Genomic DNA, 18,294 nt, shown 5'->3' on the forward strand with positions numbered 1-18,294 from the left:
TGTGCCACCACACCAGACTTTTCTTCTGACGGTTTTATAGCTTTAACTGTTACTTATAGGTCTTTAATTCATTTAACTATTTTTTTTTTTTCTTCCTTAGAGACAGGGTCTTGCTCTGTCACCCAGGCTGGAGTGCAGTGGCACGATCAAAGCTCACTGCAACCTTGATCTCCCAGGCTCAAGCAATCCTCCAGCTGCAGCCTACTGAGTAGCTGGGACTATGGCATGTGCCACCATGCCCAGCTAATTTTTGTTGGTTTTTTTTTTTTTTTTTGTAGAAACAACAATTTTTTTTTTGGTAGAAAAAAATTTTTTTTTAATTTTTATTTTTAAATTTTTTTAATTAATTAATTTTTTTTTTTGGAGAGACAACCTTGCCCAGGCTGGTCTCAAGCTCCTGGGCTCAAATAATCCACCTGCGTTAGCTGGGATTACAGGCATGAGCCACTGAGCCAGGTCTTCAATCTATTTAGAGTTAATGTTTTTTTGTTTGTTTGTTTGTTTGTTTGTTTTTTTTTTGTTGTTTTTTTTTTTGAGACGGAGTCTCGCTGTGTCTCCCAGGCTGGAGTGCAGTGGCGTGATCTCGGCTCACTGCAAGCTCCGCCTCCCGGGTTCACGCCATTCTCCCGCCTCAGCCTCCCAAGTAGCTGAGACTACAGGCGCCCGCCACCACGCCCGGCTAGTTTTTTGTATTTTTAGTAGAGACGGGGTTTCACCATGTTAGCCAGGATAGTTTCGATCTCCTGACCTCGTGATCCACCCGCCTCGGCCTCCCAAAGTGCTGGGATTACATGCTTGAGCCACCGCGCCCGGCCTAGAGTTAATGTTTATATATGGAATGATGAAGGTATCCAATTTCATTCTTTTGCATGTAGATATTCTTTGGTTCTAGCACTGGTTTGTTGAAAAAACTTGTTTCTCTACTTAATTGTCTTGGTGTCAAAAAATTGGTTGACTCAGCCTGGTGCAGTGGGCACACTCCTGTAGCTTCAGCTATTTGGGAGGCTGAGATAGGAGGATCTTTGAGCCCAGGAGTTCGAGTCCAGCCTGGGCAACATAATGAGACCCTGCCTCTATAAAAAGAATACATAAAATTAGGAGGCTGAGGCAGGAGAATCGCTTGAAGCTGGGGAGTGGAGTTTGCAGTGAACTGAGATCATGCCACTGCACTCCAGCCTGGGCGACAGAGCAGGATCCTGTCTCAGAAACAAACAAACAAACAAACAAAAAAACATAACATTTAACAAAAAGGATTGACCATAAATGTAGTTATTTATGTCTGGACTCTAAATTCTATTCCTTGATGTATGTGTTTATCTTCATGCCAGTACCACAGTGTCTTGATTACTGTAGCTTTGTTAGTTTTAAAATCAGAATATATGCATCTTCTAACTTTGTTCTTTTCTTTCAAGATTGTTTTGGATTTTCTTGGTCCTTTGCAATTCCATATGAATTTTAGCATTAGTTTGTCCATTTCTGCAAAAAAAGATTCTGGGGTTTTGATAGGAGTTGCACTGAATCAGTAGGTGATTTGGTGAAGTATTTTCATCTTAACATTATGAAATGTTTCAGTCCATGAACATTAGATGTTTGTTTAGGTCTTTGTTAATTTCTTTCAGGGATGTTTTGTAGTTTTCAGTGTACATGTCTTGTACCTGTTTTGTTAAATTTATTACCAAGTACTTTATTTTTTTTTTTTTGCTGCTATTATGTGTTTATTTTCTTAATTTTATTTTTGAATTTTTCATTGCTAGTGTATAGAAATATAGTTGATTTTTGTAAATTTTGAATCCTTGGTGAACTTGTTTATTCTAGTAGCTGTAGTGGATTCCATAGGGTTTTCTATATATATGTCATCTGGAAATAGAGACAGTTATTTTTTTTCCCCAATATTAATGTCATTTAATTCAGTTTTTTGCTTAATTTACTGTATTGGTCCATTCTCACACTGCTATAAGGAAATACCCAAGACTGGGTAATTTATAAAGGAAATAGGTTTAATTGGCTGGGGAGGCCTCAAGAAACTTACGAATATGGCAGAAGATGAAGGGGAAATAAGGACCTTCTTCACGTGTTGGCAGGAGAGAGAAGTGAGAAGTGCAAGTAGTGGAAATGCCAGATGCTTATGAAACCATCACATCTTGTGAGAACTCATTCACCATCTTGAGAACAGCATGGGGGAACTGTCCCTATGATCCAGTCATCTCCCTCCCTTGACATGTGGGGATTACAGGTCCCTCCCCTGACATGTGGGGATTACAATTCGAGATCAAATTTGGGTGGGGTACAGAACCAAATCAGATCATTTACCTTGCTAGAACCTCTACTATAGTGTTGAATAGAAGTAGTAGCAAGAGCAGACATCCTTGTCTTATTTCTGATCTTAGGGGGAAGCACTTATTATTTTACTTTTAAATATGATATTAGCTTTGATTTTTCATAGATGGCCTTTATCAGGTTGAGGAAGTTCCCTCTCCTAGTTGGGTGTTTTTATTGTGTAAATGGTTTTGTATTTCATCAAATGTTTTTCTTCATCTAAGATGATTTGCCAAAAATAAAAGTTTTTGGCCTTTGTTCTATTGATGTGGTGTATTATATTGATTTTCAAATCTTAAGCCAACTTGCATTTCTGAGATTGGTCATGCATAATCCTTTCTATGTGTTGGTAGATTTGGTTTGTTAGTATTTTGTTGAGGATTTTTGCAGCTACATTTGTAAGAGTTATAGGCTTGTCATTTTCTTTTCTTGTGATGTCTTTGTCTTGTGTTGGTAATAGTAATGCTGATCTCATAAAATGAATTGAAGAATATTCTCCCCAAGTTTTGGGAAGAGTTTGTGAACAGTTGGTATTAATTCTTCATTAAATGTTTGGTAGAATTCACCAGTGAAGCCATCTGAGCCTGCAGGTTTCTTTGTTTTTGGCAGCATTTGAGGGGACTTTTAAATTAAGAAGTCAGTTTTATTTAATGGCTATGGGGTTATTTGTATTCTCTATTTCATCTTGGTTATGTTTTGCTAGTGTGGTTTTGAGAAGTTGGTGTCAAATTTAAGAGCATAAAATTGTTTGTAATATTCCCTTATATTCTTTTAAAATTGCTATAGGATCTGTACTGATGTCCTCTGTTTCAGACCTGATGTTTTGTGTCTTCTCTTTGTCTTTTGTTGTTGTTGTTGTTAATTTCGCTAGAGTCTTAATAATTTTTTTGCTTAATTGATTTTCTCTATTTTCCTTTTTTATTTTTTCTTTTAATAATTCCTTCCTTCTTGCTTTGGCTTCATTTTGCTCTTTTTGAGTTTCTTTTGGTAATTCGGTTTCTGGTTTTAGATCTTTCTTCATTTCTAATATAAGCATTTAGTGCGTCTGATTGTTGTTAGCTGCATCCCATGTATTTTGATATGTGTTTTGTTTTTGTTTTCATTTATTTTTATGTATATTTAAAAATTTTGAGACTTCTGTTTTGATCCATGGACTTTTTAAAAGTGTGTTGTTTATTCCGCTATTTAGAGATTTTCCTGTTGTCTTTCTGTTACTGATTTCTAGTTTGAGTAGAGTATGGTTAGAAAATACACTGTTACCATTTCAGTTCTTTTAAGTTTTTTGAGGTTTGTTTTATGGCCTTGGTGAATGTTCCATGGGTGCATGAAAAAAAGGTGTATTCTGCTGTTATTGAGTGGAATATTCTCTGCATATGTCAATAAGACCCTGTTGGTTGATTGTGCTATTAATGTAGCCACTCTGCTTTAAAAAATTTATTGTTATATCTTTCCATTCTTGTGCTTTTTGTTATGTTGCCAAATTTAAATTTCTTGCAAGCAACATATAATTGGGCCATTAAAAAAAAAATCTACTCAGGCTGAGAGGAGATCTGGAGCCCAGAGCATCCAGGCCACTGCCCCACCTCCCCTGTGTCCCATCGCCTGCCACCTGCATCCTCAGTCCTCTTCCAACAATCTGCTAAAACATGTTGGATTACTATGAAGTTCTAGGTGTGCAGAGACATACCTCACCCAAGGATACTAAAAAAACATAATGAAAACTGGCACTGAAGTGGCACCCAGATTACATTCCTGAGAATAAAGAAGAAACAGAGAGAAAATTAAAACAAGTGGCTGAGGCATGTGAGGTGCTGTAAGATGCTAAAAGATGGTACATCTATGACAGATATGGCAAAGAAGGATTAAATGGTGGTGGAGGAAGTGGAAGTCATTTTGACAGTCCATTTGAGTTTGGCTTCACATTCTGTAACCCAGATGATGTCTTCAGGGAATTTTTTTTTTGTTGGAAGGAACCCATTTTTATTTGACTTCTTTGAAGACCCTTTTGAGGACTTTTTTTTTTGTAATAGGGTCCCTGAGGAAGCCAAGGGACAGAGTCATTTTTTCCACATTCAGTGGATTTCCATCTTTTGGAAGTGGATTTTCTTCTTTTGATACAAGATTTGTTACATTCAGATCACTAGGTCATGGGGGCTTCACTTCATTCTCTTCCGTGTCATTTGGTGGTAGTGAGATGGGCACTTCCAAATTGATACAAGGTTCTACTAAAATGGCTAATGGCAGAAAAATCACTACAAAGATAATTGTTGGGAATGGTCAAGAAGGAATAGAATTTGAGGAAGATGGCCAGTTAAAGTCCTTAACCATACACGGTTAGGAGCAGCTGCTGCAGTTGGGTAACTCAAGTAATTCAATGCGTGCATTTAACAGAACTGTTAAACTATAATAAGCATCATTTGAGGATTAACATAAACTTTTTTTTTTAACATTTCAGATGAACCCAACTTTCAGTATAATTGTATCAAATCTAAAGTTTGTATAAACAGCTCAACAGAGTCCCCATTTGTCATAGACTTTTGAGTTTATTGTTGGTGTGTCCGGAGTTGGTTCCTGCCCGTGGGTTCGTGGTCTCTCAAACTTCAAGAATGAAGCCACAGACCTTCGCAGTCGGTGAATGTTACAGCTCTTAAAGATGGCACAGACCTAGAGTGAGCAGTAGCACGGTTTATTGTGAAGAGCAAAAGGACAAAGCTTCCACAGTGTAGAAGGGGACCTGAGTGGGTTGCCGCTGCTGGCTGGGGTGGCCAGCTTTTATTCCCTTATTTGTCCCCTCCCACGTTCTGTTTCTGTGCTATCAGAATGCCCTTTTTTCAATCCTCCCTGAGATTGGCTACTTTTAGGATTCTGCTGATTGGTGCGTTTTACAGAGTGCTGATTAGTGCATTTTGCAAAGCACTGATTGGTGCGTTTTACAGAGTGCTGATTGGTGCATTTTACAATCCTCTTTGCTAGCTACAGAGTGCTGATTGGTGAGTTTTTACAGAGCGCTGATTGGTGCATTTTACAATCCTCTTGCTAGCTACAGTGTGCTAATTGGTACATTTTACAATCCTCTTGTAAGACAGAAAAGTTCTCCAAGTCTCCACTTCCAGGAAGTCCAGCTAGCTTCACCTCTCATTGGGACCACATAATAGGACCTTTTTTTTTTTTTGTCTTTAAAATTGTAAATCTCTATGTGTGCTTTGCGTTTTTATTAAATGTACTCCAAGGTGAGCCTTGACACTTTAGTCATAGGGAAAGATTGCATACTAAAAAAGACATGTAAAAGCATGGATCTGCTTTTCCATCGTGTTTAAAATGTGAGCCATGTAGTGTTAGCCTGCTGTGAAGTTAACATTGCCAGGAAGAATCTTCTACAGAAATAGTTACATTTCTGGTTTAATATAAATTAAGAATTTTTCTGGTAGTGCGTGAATGTTTGTTTCCTTGTCTTCTTGCAGATTACTAGAACCTTTATTTAGGATTCCATCTTGACTTACTTATTATGTTGTTTTGAGTCTATCTCGGTTTTGTAGTGGCAGTTTTGGTTATTATATGCATACGTGACTTAGTCTACTAGTATCAACATTGATACTTCAACAGAAGTGTGGAAACCTGACTTTTATTTTACCTTTCACCTTCTCCAATTTTAAATATGATTGTCTCGAGTATCAGATGATGTTATAACTTTTGTTTCAATCATGAAATATGATTTATAAAACTAACGAAGGAAAAGTCTTGTTTATACCTATATTTCCATTCTTTCTGTTGTTTCTTCTTTGATATTTTGACATTCCTTTTTAAAAAATCATTTTCTTTATGTTCACCAAATTTCCTTCAGCCAGTCTTTATGGATAGATGTGCTAGAGACTTTTTTTTTAAAACTTTTCTTTATTTGAGAATATACTTTTATTTCCTTATTATTTCTGAAGGGCAGTTTCACTGGATATAGAAGTCCCAGTTGGCAGTTGTCTTTTTTTCCAATATTTGAAAAATACTGCGCCACTTTTATTTTTGGCCTCTGTGGTTTGAGATGAGAAATCTGGTGTCATTTGAATTGGTGTTCCCTTATGGGTAATGTGTTGTTTCTCTCTGGCTGCTTTCAAGGTTGTTGTTGTTTTTTTTTCTTTAGTTTTTGAATGTTTAATTATGATGTGTTAGCATGAATTTCAGTAGGGTTATCAACTCTTTGTATTTGCTTAGCTATTTGGATCTGCAAGTTAGTGTTCCCTAAATTTGAGTATGTTTCAGTCATCATTTCTTCAAGTAGTGTTTGAACCGCACTCTTTCTTTCGTCTTTATGGGACTTTGATTGTGTGAATGTTGGATCTTTTTTTATTGTCCTGTAGTACCCTAAAGCTACTACTTTTTTCAGTTTGTTTTCTTCTCTTGTTCAGATTGGGTGAATTCTAATTTTCTGTCCTCAAGTTCAACGATTCTCTTCCCTGTCATTTCCATTTTTTTCCCCCCTGAAACAGGGTGTGGCTCTGTCACTCAGGCTGGAGTTAGTGGCACAATCTTGGCTCACTGCAACCTCCACCTCCCAGGCTCAAGTCATCCCCCTACCTTAGCGTCCTGAGTAGCTGGGACTACAGGTGTAAAGCCACCACGTCTAGCTAATTTTATATTTTTTGTAGAGATGGTGTTTCGCCATGTTGCCCAGGCTGGTCTTGAACTCCTGAGCTCAGGTGATCCACCTGCCTTGGCCTTCCAAAGTGCTGGGATTACAGGCATGAGCCACCATGCCCAGCCCATCTCTATGTTTTTATTGAGCCCACCTTAAAAATTTATTGTAATTTTTAGTTACTTTTTTCTTCTTTTTAGTTTTTATTTGCTTATTTATTTTATTTAATTTTTTTTCTAGGTAGGAGTGCAGTGGTGTGATCACAGCTCACTCTCACTCTGACCTCCCAGGCTCAAGCAATCTTCATACCTTAGCCTGGCAAGTAGCTGGGACTACAGGTGTGTGCCACCATGCCCAGTTAATTTGTAAAAATTTTTTGTAGAGATGGGGTCTCACTGTGTTGCCCATGCTGGTCTTACAACTTCTGTTTCTTTGCTGAGATTTTCCATTTTTTCACTTGTTTCTGGGTAATGTATAATTGTGGAAACATTTTTATTATGGATGTTTTGTGTTTTTTTCACTTGTTGCGGTAGAATTTGTTAATATATTGTTGAAACTTTTGCTTAAAAATTCTTGTCAAATTCCAGCATCTGATTTACTTCTATTTTGGCTTTGGTTGATTTTCTTTTCTCATTTATGGTGTGATTTTCTTAGGTGTTTTTTTGTTACATCATGGACATTTTATCTGTTATCTTAGGAGGCTCTGGGCCCTATTTACATTTTTATTTTAGGAGTGGGCTGTGGTTCCAGTGGCAGTTTAATTTTTAGAGACTTTGCAGTCTACTTGGTTTGTTTGATCCTACTGCAGCGCCCACTGGAAGGGGTTTCCCCATGCTGGGTTTCTGATTGTCTACAGATGGGAGAGGATTATGGTGGGACCCACCTACTGGTCTCTTCTTTTCTCCCCTGTCCTGGTAACTTCGGGCAAGTGAAGAGGTTCTTGGCCCAACCTGAGCCACTTGCTATGGCTGGGTCCATGAATTTCTCCTACTTGCTTCTCCATCTCTAGGTGGAAAACAGAGTCTCAGGCCAAGTAAGGAAGAAGAGTGCTTCCTGTGGTCTTTATTGTCATTTGGGCTTCCAGTTGATCTCCTTCTCCTGATGTTTTCAGGACAACATCAGAGAGTTGTTGCTGTTTGTTTTCGGGGAGGAATCTGACTATCTGAGCTACTTTCTTTTGCTAGATTGGTGGTTGGGAAATGTCAGGTCTGGGTTGTCGTCTTCTGTTGGGTGTGAGGACATGAAACACTCTGCTGCTCTTTTGTTTCTCCATTCCTTGGGTCCCAAGTTGGTTTACTGCCTTTTTACCACCTTTGGATTTTCCTTTGCTTGTTATTTCAATGGTTTACAGTTGTGCTTCGTGAGTAGTGGCAGTAGGAGAACAGATCTAGGCCATTTTGTCTGAACTGGAAGTTGAAGTCCCTGCATCATCTCAATCCAGCGAGTTATTTCAGCATTGAAAATAATGGTATATAATTATGTGTTTTGTGAACTTAAAATTTATTTTTAATTTTTAATTTTTGTGGGTACATAGTAGGTTATATATTTATGGGGTACATGAGATATTTTGATACAGGCATAATAATCACATCATGGAAAATGGGGTATCCATCTCAAGCATTTATCCTTTGTATTACAAACAATCCAATTATATTATTTTAGTTATTTTAAAATGTACAGCCTTGTTTACTTTTAAGCATTATGTAAAATGCGTGCTTCACTTATAAACCACACTATCTGACCCTCAAAGTTTTTGTGAGGTCAGTCATATCCAGCTCAAGAGGTTGCTAGGGAATAGATGCATACTATTTTCCTGTGCATCTACACATAAACAGAATTTTGTTACTTAGTTAATTAAAGTGAGTTTTTGAATTCTGAGCATTTTCTTCAAAGATGTGTTTAATAGATTGTATTTAAGGTGTTTCAGCTGTTCCCGTAATACGTTACTGCATTTTAGTACTCTTAAACATTTTTCAGAAAAAGACTGAAAATCTTGTATTATGCAACTGATTTATTCTAATTAATAGATTGGAAAAGGTAAGATAAATTGTCATGCTTTTACATTGCCTAGTTTTCTAATGGAGAATAAATTGGCCCCAAATAAGAAAATGTTCACCGTACATTAATAGAAGCTAGTGTTTTTGGCTGGGGATGGTGGCTCACACCTATAATCTCAGCAACTTGGGAAGCTGAGGTGGAAGGATCACTTGAGGTCAGGAGTTTGAGATCAGCCTGGGGAAATGTAGTGAGACCCCATCACTAAGAACAACAGCAACAACTACAGAATCACTGGGCTCCTTTGCGGCTACTTCTTAGTATTCTCTAATTGATTCTTATGGCAAATCTCAGTTTTCCTAATCAGATTTGAAATTATTCCCTTAGTTCAGGGACTATATGATTTTTTTTTTTATGTTTAGGCACACCTCTACATTGTGTTTAGTGCCTAGGGTAATTCTGGGCATGTGTTCTAGACAGAGTAGATCAGATTGGTTCTGGCATTGAATAAGGTGAAAAATATCAAAAGATGTACTGGAAATGGAGTATGGCTTTTTGTGGCCCACTTATAAGTTTTTAAATGATCATATTTAATTATATTTCATATTAAAACTAGTAATTCCATTCCTTCTTGTTATTTTTGACTTGTGATAGTATTTTTGTTGCTGTTGTTGTTTTTTTGAGACAGAGTCTCACTCTGTCGCAGAGTCGAGTGCAGTGGCACAATGTTGGCTCACTGCAACCTTTGCCTCCCAGGCTGAAGTGATTCTCATGCCTCAGCCTCCCAAGTAGCTGGGATTACAGGTGGGTACCAGCATGCCTGGCTAACTACTTGTAATAGTATTTTAACATGTTTTTGATCACAAAGAATTGACACTTTAAAAATCAAAGTTAAATGAAGTGTTAAACTTTAATTTTTAAATGGGCATTTCTATATTCTTTTCTAGGGTTCCCTTCATTATTACAATAACTTCGTGTAATAAAAATGATGAGTTTTCTCTGATAATATACATATGTATCTATCATTGTAAATAGCATCTTCATGTCAAAATTTATGTCTATTCGTGTTACACTGAACTTTAAAGATGTTTACTTTTTTTCTGATTCCTAGAAGATTGCTAAGAGTAATGTTAAATATATCTTAATTTGAAAATGACCTTACCTGTGGTGTTATGTTAGAGTAGACATTTATTAGGAGGTGGAGGATCTGGTCGATGGCTTTTGTTTTTGATTTGGAGAGAGTCTCACTCTGTTACTCAGGCTGGAGTGCAGTGGTGCAGTCCTAGCTGACTGCAGCCTCAAACTCCTTGACTCAAGTAATCCTCCCACCTCAGCCTTCCTAGTGTCTGGGTGGCATGCACCATCTTGCCTGGCTAATTAAAAAAAAATTTTTTTTTGTAGAGATGGTTGCCCAGGCTGGTCTCTATGTTGCCCAGGCTGGTCTCAAACTCCTGGGCTCAAGTGATCCTCCCACCTTGGCCTCCCAAAGTATTGGGATTATAGGCATGAATTGCTGTGCCCGGCCTTAGTTGAAGTCTTTGTCTTGCCACTAAGATGGTGTATAATCTTCGTTACTTAACCTCTTGAACCTGTTTCATCATCTAAAGAACTGAGACAAACAATAGTACTTGCCCAGGTAGTTGTGTGTGAGTGTTTAGAGGGTGGGGAATGAAATGTCACCTGTGAAAGCACTTTGTGAACTCTAAAGTACTTTATCAGAATATGGTTGTTTCATCTTTGAGAAGATTGTTTCAAAGTTTGCCTGGGTGATCTTGATCATCTTAGTACAAAATGTATCATGATTGTTTACAAAATGAATGTTTATTCAGTAAAAATTTAAGAATTAAACAGCGTTTCCTTAAGTTTTGTGGCTTACTAACCTTAAAAATTAATTTACGTTATCTGGGAAAGGATTACATAGTTGCTTGTCAGTGCAGCATCCTCACTGTGATAGGGTTAGTTTTGGAATGTTTCTTCTGGAAGCAGGTGATTTAGATTTAAAAGTTCTATCTCTTTAGTGGTTTGTAGTCTAAAGTTTATAAAATGCTTGCTTTTGTAGCATTGTTTATAACAGTGCTTACTTTTGTAGCATTACTGTTTCTAACATGGATGGACAGTTGGTTTCTTCTTTGATGAATGTTTATTGGTTAGTTGATTTGAAAAGATCAAGGGAAGGTGAAAATTTTCACTTGATGGCTTTATTTTACTCACTTTGCTAAGCCAAGTTCTATGTATCTGAGTGCTCCTTTGTAGGATTTTCTTTCTCAGCTAAGTGCAGTAACCACACTAATTGCAAAGTTTTAAAGATTGTGACTTGATTTTTTTATTTTTTTGAAAGGTGATTTCTGGCCAGGCACGGTGGCTCATGCTGGTAATCCCACCAGTTTGGGAGGCCAAGGCAGGTGGATCATGAGGTCAGGAGATCAAGAACATCCTGGCCAACATGGTGAAGCCCCATCTCTACTAAAATACAAAAAATCAGCCGGGCGTGGTGGTGCGTGCCTGTAGTCCCAGCTGTGCAGTAGGCTGAGGCAGGGGAATCGCTTGAACCTGGGAGGTGGATGTTGCAGTGAGCTGAAATCGTGCCACCACACTCCAGCTGGTGACAGAGCAAGACTACATCTCAAAAAAAAAAAAAAAAAAAAAAGTGATTTCTGGGGTGGTTGGTTTGAATTTACTGGGCTGTCATCCCTCCTTGGGATGGATATGGTTATGAAAAATATACTATTAGGCCATTCAGATATCATTTAGTTCAAAATATATAAAGTGTAACTCTTCAGGGGGAATCTTAATAACTTTAAATTTCAAAGCAGTTATTATAAATTTAAAGAACACGTTCATCTGTTCTTTGCATTGTCACTCTATAGAGATTCAAAACAAATTCATAGAAATCTCTTGCCTGGAACAAGTTTTTATTCTTTTTAAAACATCATTCAGAAAGCCTCATTAAATCATAAAAGTAAGAACTAATTTAAAAATATAACTTGACTAATGTGTAAATGTATAATGTGTAAAATGTGCTCTAGTTAAAAGATGCTAAAGGACTGTAAGCATTTTTAGTTTCAGATTCTTATACCATGTGTGCTGTAATTTATCTTTTCATTGCTTTGGGCTTTTGATTTAAAGGGCAGAGGTAGTCTTTTTATTTGATAGAGCTCCTGGGAGTATAAACAGTTAAAATGTGTAAGCATTATGCATTTCATTGAAACTTTAAAAATGATTTTCTAGAAAGATTGCCTTAATTAACCAAGAACTATGTTCTTTATCAATGAATGGCTTTTCAAAGGATGGTCATACTTAGGAGTAACATTAAGGTTTTATTTATTGCCTTAGAAATTTATATTCTTGACAGAATTTTTGTAGGAGTTTCTTCTAACACATCTTTTATCTGGATCTTGCTACGTTAATTCATAAAACTTCATCTTTAGCAATCTTACTTTTCTAGGCAAAGATGACAGTTAAAACATAATTTGGTGGGCTAAAAGTATACTCTGCAAACAACATAAAGATATACTTTGAAAATATTGTATCAGTAGAAACTGTCTACATGAAATGTGAAATATTTGAAAACATGAAATGTGAAATATTTGAAAATACAAAAGAAGCTCTTCCTATCTGTTGCAACGTGCATGCAGTTTTTGTAGCTCTTCTGAAGGAGTACTTCTGAAATTTGTTACTAGCATTATTTTTAAACAAAGAATGGAAATTAAGTTAGATTGGACTAACCTATTTATGTTGCTAAGAATTATCATGGTGCATTTGATACAGTGTTTCATAAAGTTCATAGTAGACTTATCAGTAGGTTGAATTTCTTTATTGTTAAGACAGTCAAGTCTTTTTCTGGAAATTCTAAGGGTAACGTAATGTTGCCAAACTCCATTTAGGCTGGTTTTGAGACCAAGTTTCACCATTTTGTTAGGTTAATGTGACCTTGGGTGACTTTTCTGCATGCCTTAGTGCTGTTATCTATGATTCCATAATTAGAAAGAGAGTGTTGTATGGTGGTTAAGCTTCTAGAGCCTGATTTTCCTGGGAGGAAATTCCAGCTTTACTAATAATTTAAAAAATACTGCGTCTCTTATGTGTAAGGCACTGGTTTAGGCACTTGGGATATATCAGTGGATAAAACAGGCAAAAATTTTTTCTCTTGTGTAGCTTATAGTTAGGGCAGGAAAAAAAAAAACATAAATAAGTCGGTTGTGTAATATATTAGGAGGTGGGCAGTACTGTGCAAAATGTATAACAGGATAAAAGGGGGATTGAATGTATATGGTGGAATGTTGCAATTTTAAATGGTGTGACTGGAAGAGGCCTCATTAACAAGACTTTAGCAAGACTTTGTAGTAGCTAAAGGATTTAGTTACAAAGATCTCTCGAGGAAGAGTGTTCCAGACAGAGGAACAGCCAGTGCAGTAGATTCTGCTGCATGCTGGAGATTCTGGGGCAATAAGGAGGTCAGGTCACTGCTGCTGGAGTGGAGTGAACAAGGGGAGAGGATAGAAAATGAGGTCTGAAAGATGAGGGTGGGTAGTGTTGGAGGTGGTCGTTGATGGGTGGGGGATAAGCACAGTAGTGCATGTAAGGCTTTGTAGACCCTTATAAGGAGTTTGGTTCTGCCTCTTACTACTTTCATATTCTTTGGTAAATTATATAACCTTTTAGTTTTGTCATCTGTAAAATGTGAATAATAACAATACCAATCTCATAGGCTTGTTGTTTTGATTGAGTTAATACCTGTAGTGTCCTAGGAACACTACTGAGCAGAGTCCAAAGCATATATTCATTACTTATATATTGCATATATTCTTACATGTGGAATCAACATTAAGAGATCACCTTCTTCCTTTTCTTTTGAAAAGGTAGCATAGGGAGAGTTAATTGATCACTGCTTTGACTTTTCTATGATAAATTGCTTCTGCTTCAATTGTATCACATTATTATCACAAACATTTACTCTGTATGTGCTTATCATCCTTGCTAAATTATGAATGCCTTTGGACAGAGACCAGGGTATTTTATTATGTCTTAGGAATCTTAATGTGTTGTAAATATATATCATGTGATAAAAAATGTTGACTAAATTAATGACAAAAATGTTGGCTTAATTAATACATCGGACCACCTGCTAGTAAGTATATTGGAACATTGCCAGTCTATCAAAGCTAAATAGTGGAAGGGTGGTAGCTAATGGCCTCTGCAAAATATTTATGTATTTTATTTCTGTGCCATAATTATTCAAATTGGTATTAGTAGAAAATTTCCTTAAATATTATATAGGTATACAAGTTTATACCATGTAAAATGAAAAGTCTTTATGTATATTATATATCTGTTAACATTTGCTGTCATTGGTTGATAGGAAACAACTACTATCTTGATTGATAGCATAGATACAATAAAACTCTTACATTAAAATATAATAGTTCCCTACTTACAGTGGTTTGATTTAGGATTTTTTGACTTTATGATGATGCAAAAGGCATAGGCATTTAGTTATAGGCATAAACTTGTTACTTATTGGGAAATAACCTCTTCATAAGTCAAGGAACATCTGTATATTTTTAGTCTTAATCTGTTTATATCTGCCCAAGTGTTTATAATCAAAGATTATTTAGCCAGCAAAATGTTAAAAGAATTGCTAAGCAGGAATATTCACTGACTGCTGAAGTGGGGTAGTAGGGCAAGGAAAGAGTAAGATCTGAACTGACTTGGGTGGTTGTCCAAGTAATTTTACATCTGCCTTTTTGTATTTGCTTGGTTTCAGTTTCCAGCTTAGTAGGTTCTCTTCTCCCCATTCTTGGTTGAGAGGAGTGGAAGAGGAGAAAGGGGGATAGAGGCTTGAAGACATGAAATTAGTAGATGATGCTAAATGAATTAGGGTTCCAGAGACAGACTATGTGACAGGTGACTTGGGGGTAATTGTGGGTTTACATGGTAGAGGAATGGTTGTGTGGGAAAGACATTCTAGAATTTCTGTTTATAAATTTATACTTTGAGGTTATATTATTTTGTGTGTATGCATGTTTACTTTTCCTTCTTGCTTCACTATTTTATTTTTGTTTTCTTTTTACATATCTAAGTTATATTCTTTGATGTATGACAGCAGTAATCTAGTGCTTTCAATAAAATGTGATGCAAGAAGGTGAGTATGCTTTTTGTGAAAATGTGTTCGACTGAATATTAAGATTTCAAAAACATTTGTCCAGTCTGTAGATGTTACTAGCTCATGATGAGTTGTGTAATAATATCCTGATTGTGGAGTAGATACATCACATCAACTTTTTAAAAGACTCATAATGTTAAAATGCATAATGTGAAGACATTTTTTCCCCTTATATAGGTTTTGCAGTGTCCTTTTCTGTTCAATTTTATTCTTGTAATTAGCAATTCCTAAAGTTGGATATAGTAATGTATGTAGCAATATATGGACAGAATATATAATATTCTAATAGAATACTGAACAGCGGCAGTGTAATGCAGAAACAGTTGTTAAAAGAAGAACTTTAGACAAATTTAGCAGAGCGTACATATCTGTGCAAAGAACTATTCATAAATCAGGCAGCACTCTGAACCAGAAGAGGTTTGGAGAGCTCCACCCAGCAACATAGGCAGGCAGTATTTATACACAGAAAAAGCAAATGACAAGCAGAAATAGCTTGATTGGTTACCTCTTGGCATTTGCCTTATATGGACATAGTCTTATCAGGTGACAGTCTGTAATTGGCTGAGGCTTGGCTACTGTGATTTGCTGAGACTCAGCTACTTGTTACAAAAATATACTCTTAAATTAGGTAGCAGTTTGTTTACATAGTAAGTTAGGTTTTGTTGGCTACCCAGAGGGGCAGCTTTAGACCTAATTTAATTTAACATGATTTTGCTTTACTTTACCCATTTTTAATAGTGTCTAACTTAGTAGTATAGTTTTATAGCTTTTATTATCCTTTTGGTACTCTTGCTATAGAAGTATGTACTTAAAATAACTTTGCATAATTGAGAGGAATGACATATATATGCTTTTGAATGCTTGGCTGCAAAACATTGAGGCAGGCAATTAGGAGCTTAGTAGAAATAAAGTATTTTAAAGTAGATTTTTTTGTAACTAGCTCAATAACAAAGCTACTGACTAGCTAAGTACTGGAAAATGCTAAATTATCAGAAAGACTGTACTGTTTGTAGTTTCTTGATAAAGCATATGTAAATACAACCTTGAGTTGATATACTTGGTTATTTTCTAGAGATTATCAATTTCTAGAAAATACCCTGCTTTTACATTTATGGCTTTTATTGATGTGCAAGGTATTTATGGATCCCTAAACTTGTATTAGGACTGTTACATAAAATGCTTTACCTATTGTTTCTGAATAAAATTATATTTGGCTTGTTCTTTATTTCTGATAATTCAACTTTCAGTCTTCATTACTTTCATTTAATATACTTGGGAAAAATCCCAGTTACATGAATAAAGTGATCTGTGGTTGGTATCAATGCAGTACCAATGTGGAATGTTAATTTTCTGTGTTAGTCTCTGCTAAAAGGTTGATTATAGCATAATGTTTAAAAAATATTGATGGACCATTTTAGCATTATTAAATACCTTTTGCTTTGAACTTTTAAGATGCTTATGTTTGTATTTTCAAAAACTGCATCCTTAATATATTTAGATTTTTTCAGCTGAGGGAAATGTTACTATAAGAGTTTATCAAGAAAATAGTGCTATTTGAGTGTTGGAGAGTGTCAGAATATGATTTTAATGAAACACATTTGTGCTTTCCTTCCTATTTTAGGATATTTAAGATGATTGTCAAGGTTATTGTCCTGACTTCAAAGAAATCTTAATCCTTCACTGGAAGTTAAGTTGGAAAAAGTCCAATTTGTATCTGAGTCATTGTTGTAATATCATTTAGCATTGATGGGTCATTGTACTCAGACGAAGTGTTAGTTGTTACTAATTTTATTTAACAGTATCTACCATGGTAAGAATTTTGTTAAACTTAGGACACTTAAATGTAACAATTTTACCTGACTTTAAGACTGTGTTTAATCCTGATTCTTTTGGGGGATAACCTGTATTTGTGTACTTTTGTAGGATAGAGGGAGGAATCAGCAGTTTGAAAATTCAAGCACGTGATCTGGCGGGATGGGCGTTTGCCTGACATATTTAATGGAGGTAATTCAGCATTGTTTGACTCAATCTTTAATTTTTACCTGTGATAGATGCCCATGTTACTACACATACTTACAGTAACTGTTGGGTATAAGTGTGCATTTATGGCCAATCCCTTTTTATATTCATATAAATAACATCACTATTATAAATATTATAAATAATATGTAGATATGGACATATGTACATAGAAAATGACATTGTTAATTTTATAAGATGAGGTCCATTATCTTCTCTTAAGATTACTTGCATATCTTCTTTTAGGCCTCTATGTTAGGAAGGCAAATGATCCTCTCCTTTCTTGTTGGCCTATGTTGGTGCATATATTAAACCTATGCTTTTATCTTTCATACAACGTGAAAGAAATTATCTAACAGTTTTCAAAGAGTTTACATATCTGTCGGTGGCACATACTCATGTCAATTTTTAATGATCATAAAAATTATTCTATTTGTTGTATTTTTAATTTTTTTATTTTTTTTATAGAGACAGGGTCTCGACTATGTTGCCCAGGCTGGTCCTGAACCCCTGAACTCAAGTAGTCCTCTTGCCTCAGCCTCCCAAAGTGCTAGGATTACAGGTGTGAGTCACTGTACCTGGCCTGATCATAAAAATTCTAAAGTTTCTCTGTGCATTTTAAAATTTGTTTTTTGAGAATTTTTTTGTTTTTTGAGATAGGGTTTTTGCCCTGTTGCCCAGGCTGGAGTACAGTGGTGTGATCTTGGCTCACTGCAACCTCTGTCTGGGGGGCTCAAGTGATCCACCCACCTCAGGCCTCTCAAGTAACTGGGACCACAGGCACAGGCCACCCTACCTGGCTAACTTTTGTGTTTTTTTTTTGTTGAGATAGCATTTTGCCATGTTGCCCAGGCGGATCTTGAACTTCTGAGCTCAAGCAATCCATCCGCCTTGGCCTCCAAAGTGCTGGGATTATAGACCTGAGCCACTGCGCTCAGCCTGAGAATTCTTTTTCACCTTGTGTATTGAAATTATTTGGAGTTTCAGTGGCCATATTTTAGGATTTTCCTAGTTTTTCCTCATCTTCTGATAATTGTTATGGTCAATATTTTTCACTTCTTTACTCATGTTTATTATATTAGGTGTATACACTTAGGCAATAGAGAATGTTATAACATCGAAAAAAGGCTTTCCAACCCTTTCCTATTCGGTATAATCATTGTATATCCTTGCAGAC

General features: G+C 36.2%; 1 protein-coding gene and 1 pseudogene across 13 annotated transcripts in view; both read left to right on the forward strand.

Annotated features, from left to right (window-relative positions):
* The window catches only part of LOC105470250 (zinc finger protein 148), a 141,623-nt gene that overhangs the window by 27,027 nt on the left and 96,302 nt on the right, over window positions 1-18,294 (forward strand). For 11 of the 13 annotated variants that reach the window (XM_011722049.3, XM_011722045.2, XM_071092329.1 and 8 more), the window contains one exon: window positions 17,022-17,102. The gene's annotated coding sequence lies outside the window, so the exon portion shown is untranslated. The remainder of the gene's footprint in view (window positions 1-17,021; window positions 17,103-18,294) is intronic. The other 2 variants (XM_071092336.1, XM_071092335.1) reach the window with 1 other exon arrangement.
* On the forward strand, window positions 4-17,015 carry LOC139362038 (dnaJ homolog subfamily B member 6-like; annotated as a pseudogene).

The sequence above is a fragment of the Macaca nemestrina genome, chromosome 2 (genome assembly GCF_043159975.1).
Source record: "Macaca nemestrina isolate mMacNem1 chromosome 2, mMacNem.hap1, whole genome shotgun sequence".
Classification (NCBI taxonomy): domain Eukaryota; kingdom Metazoa; phylum Chordata; class Mammalia; order Primates; family Cercopithecidae; genus Macaca; species Macaca nemestrina.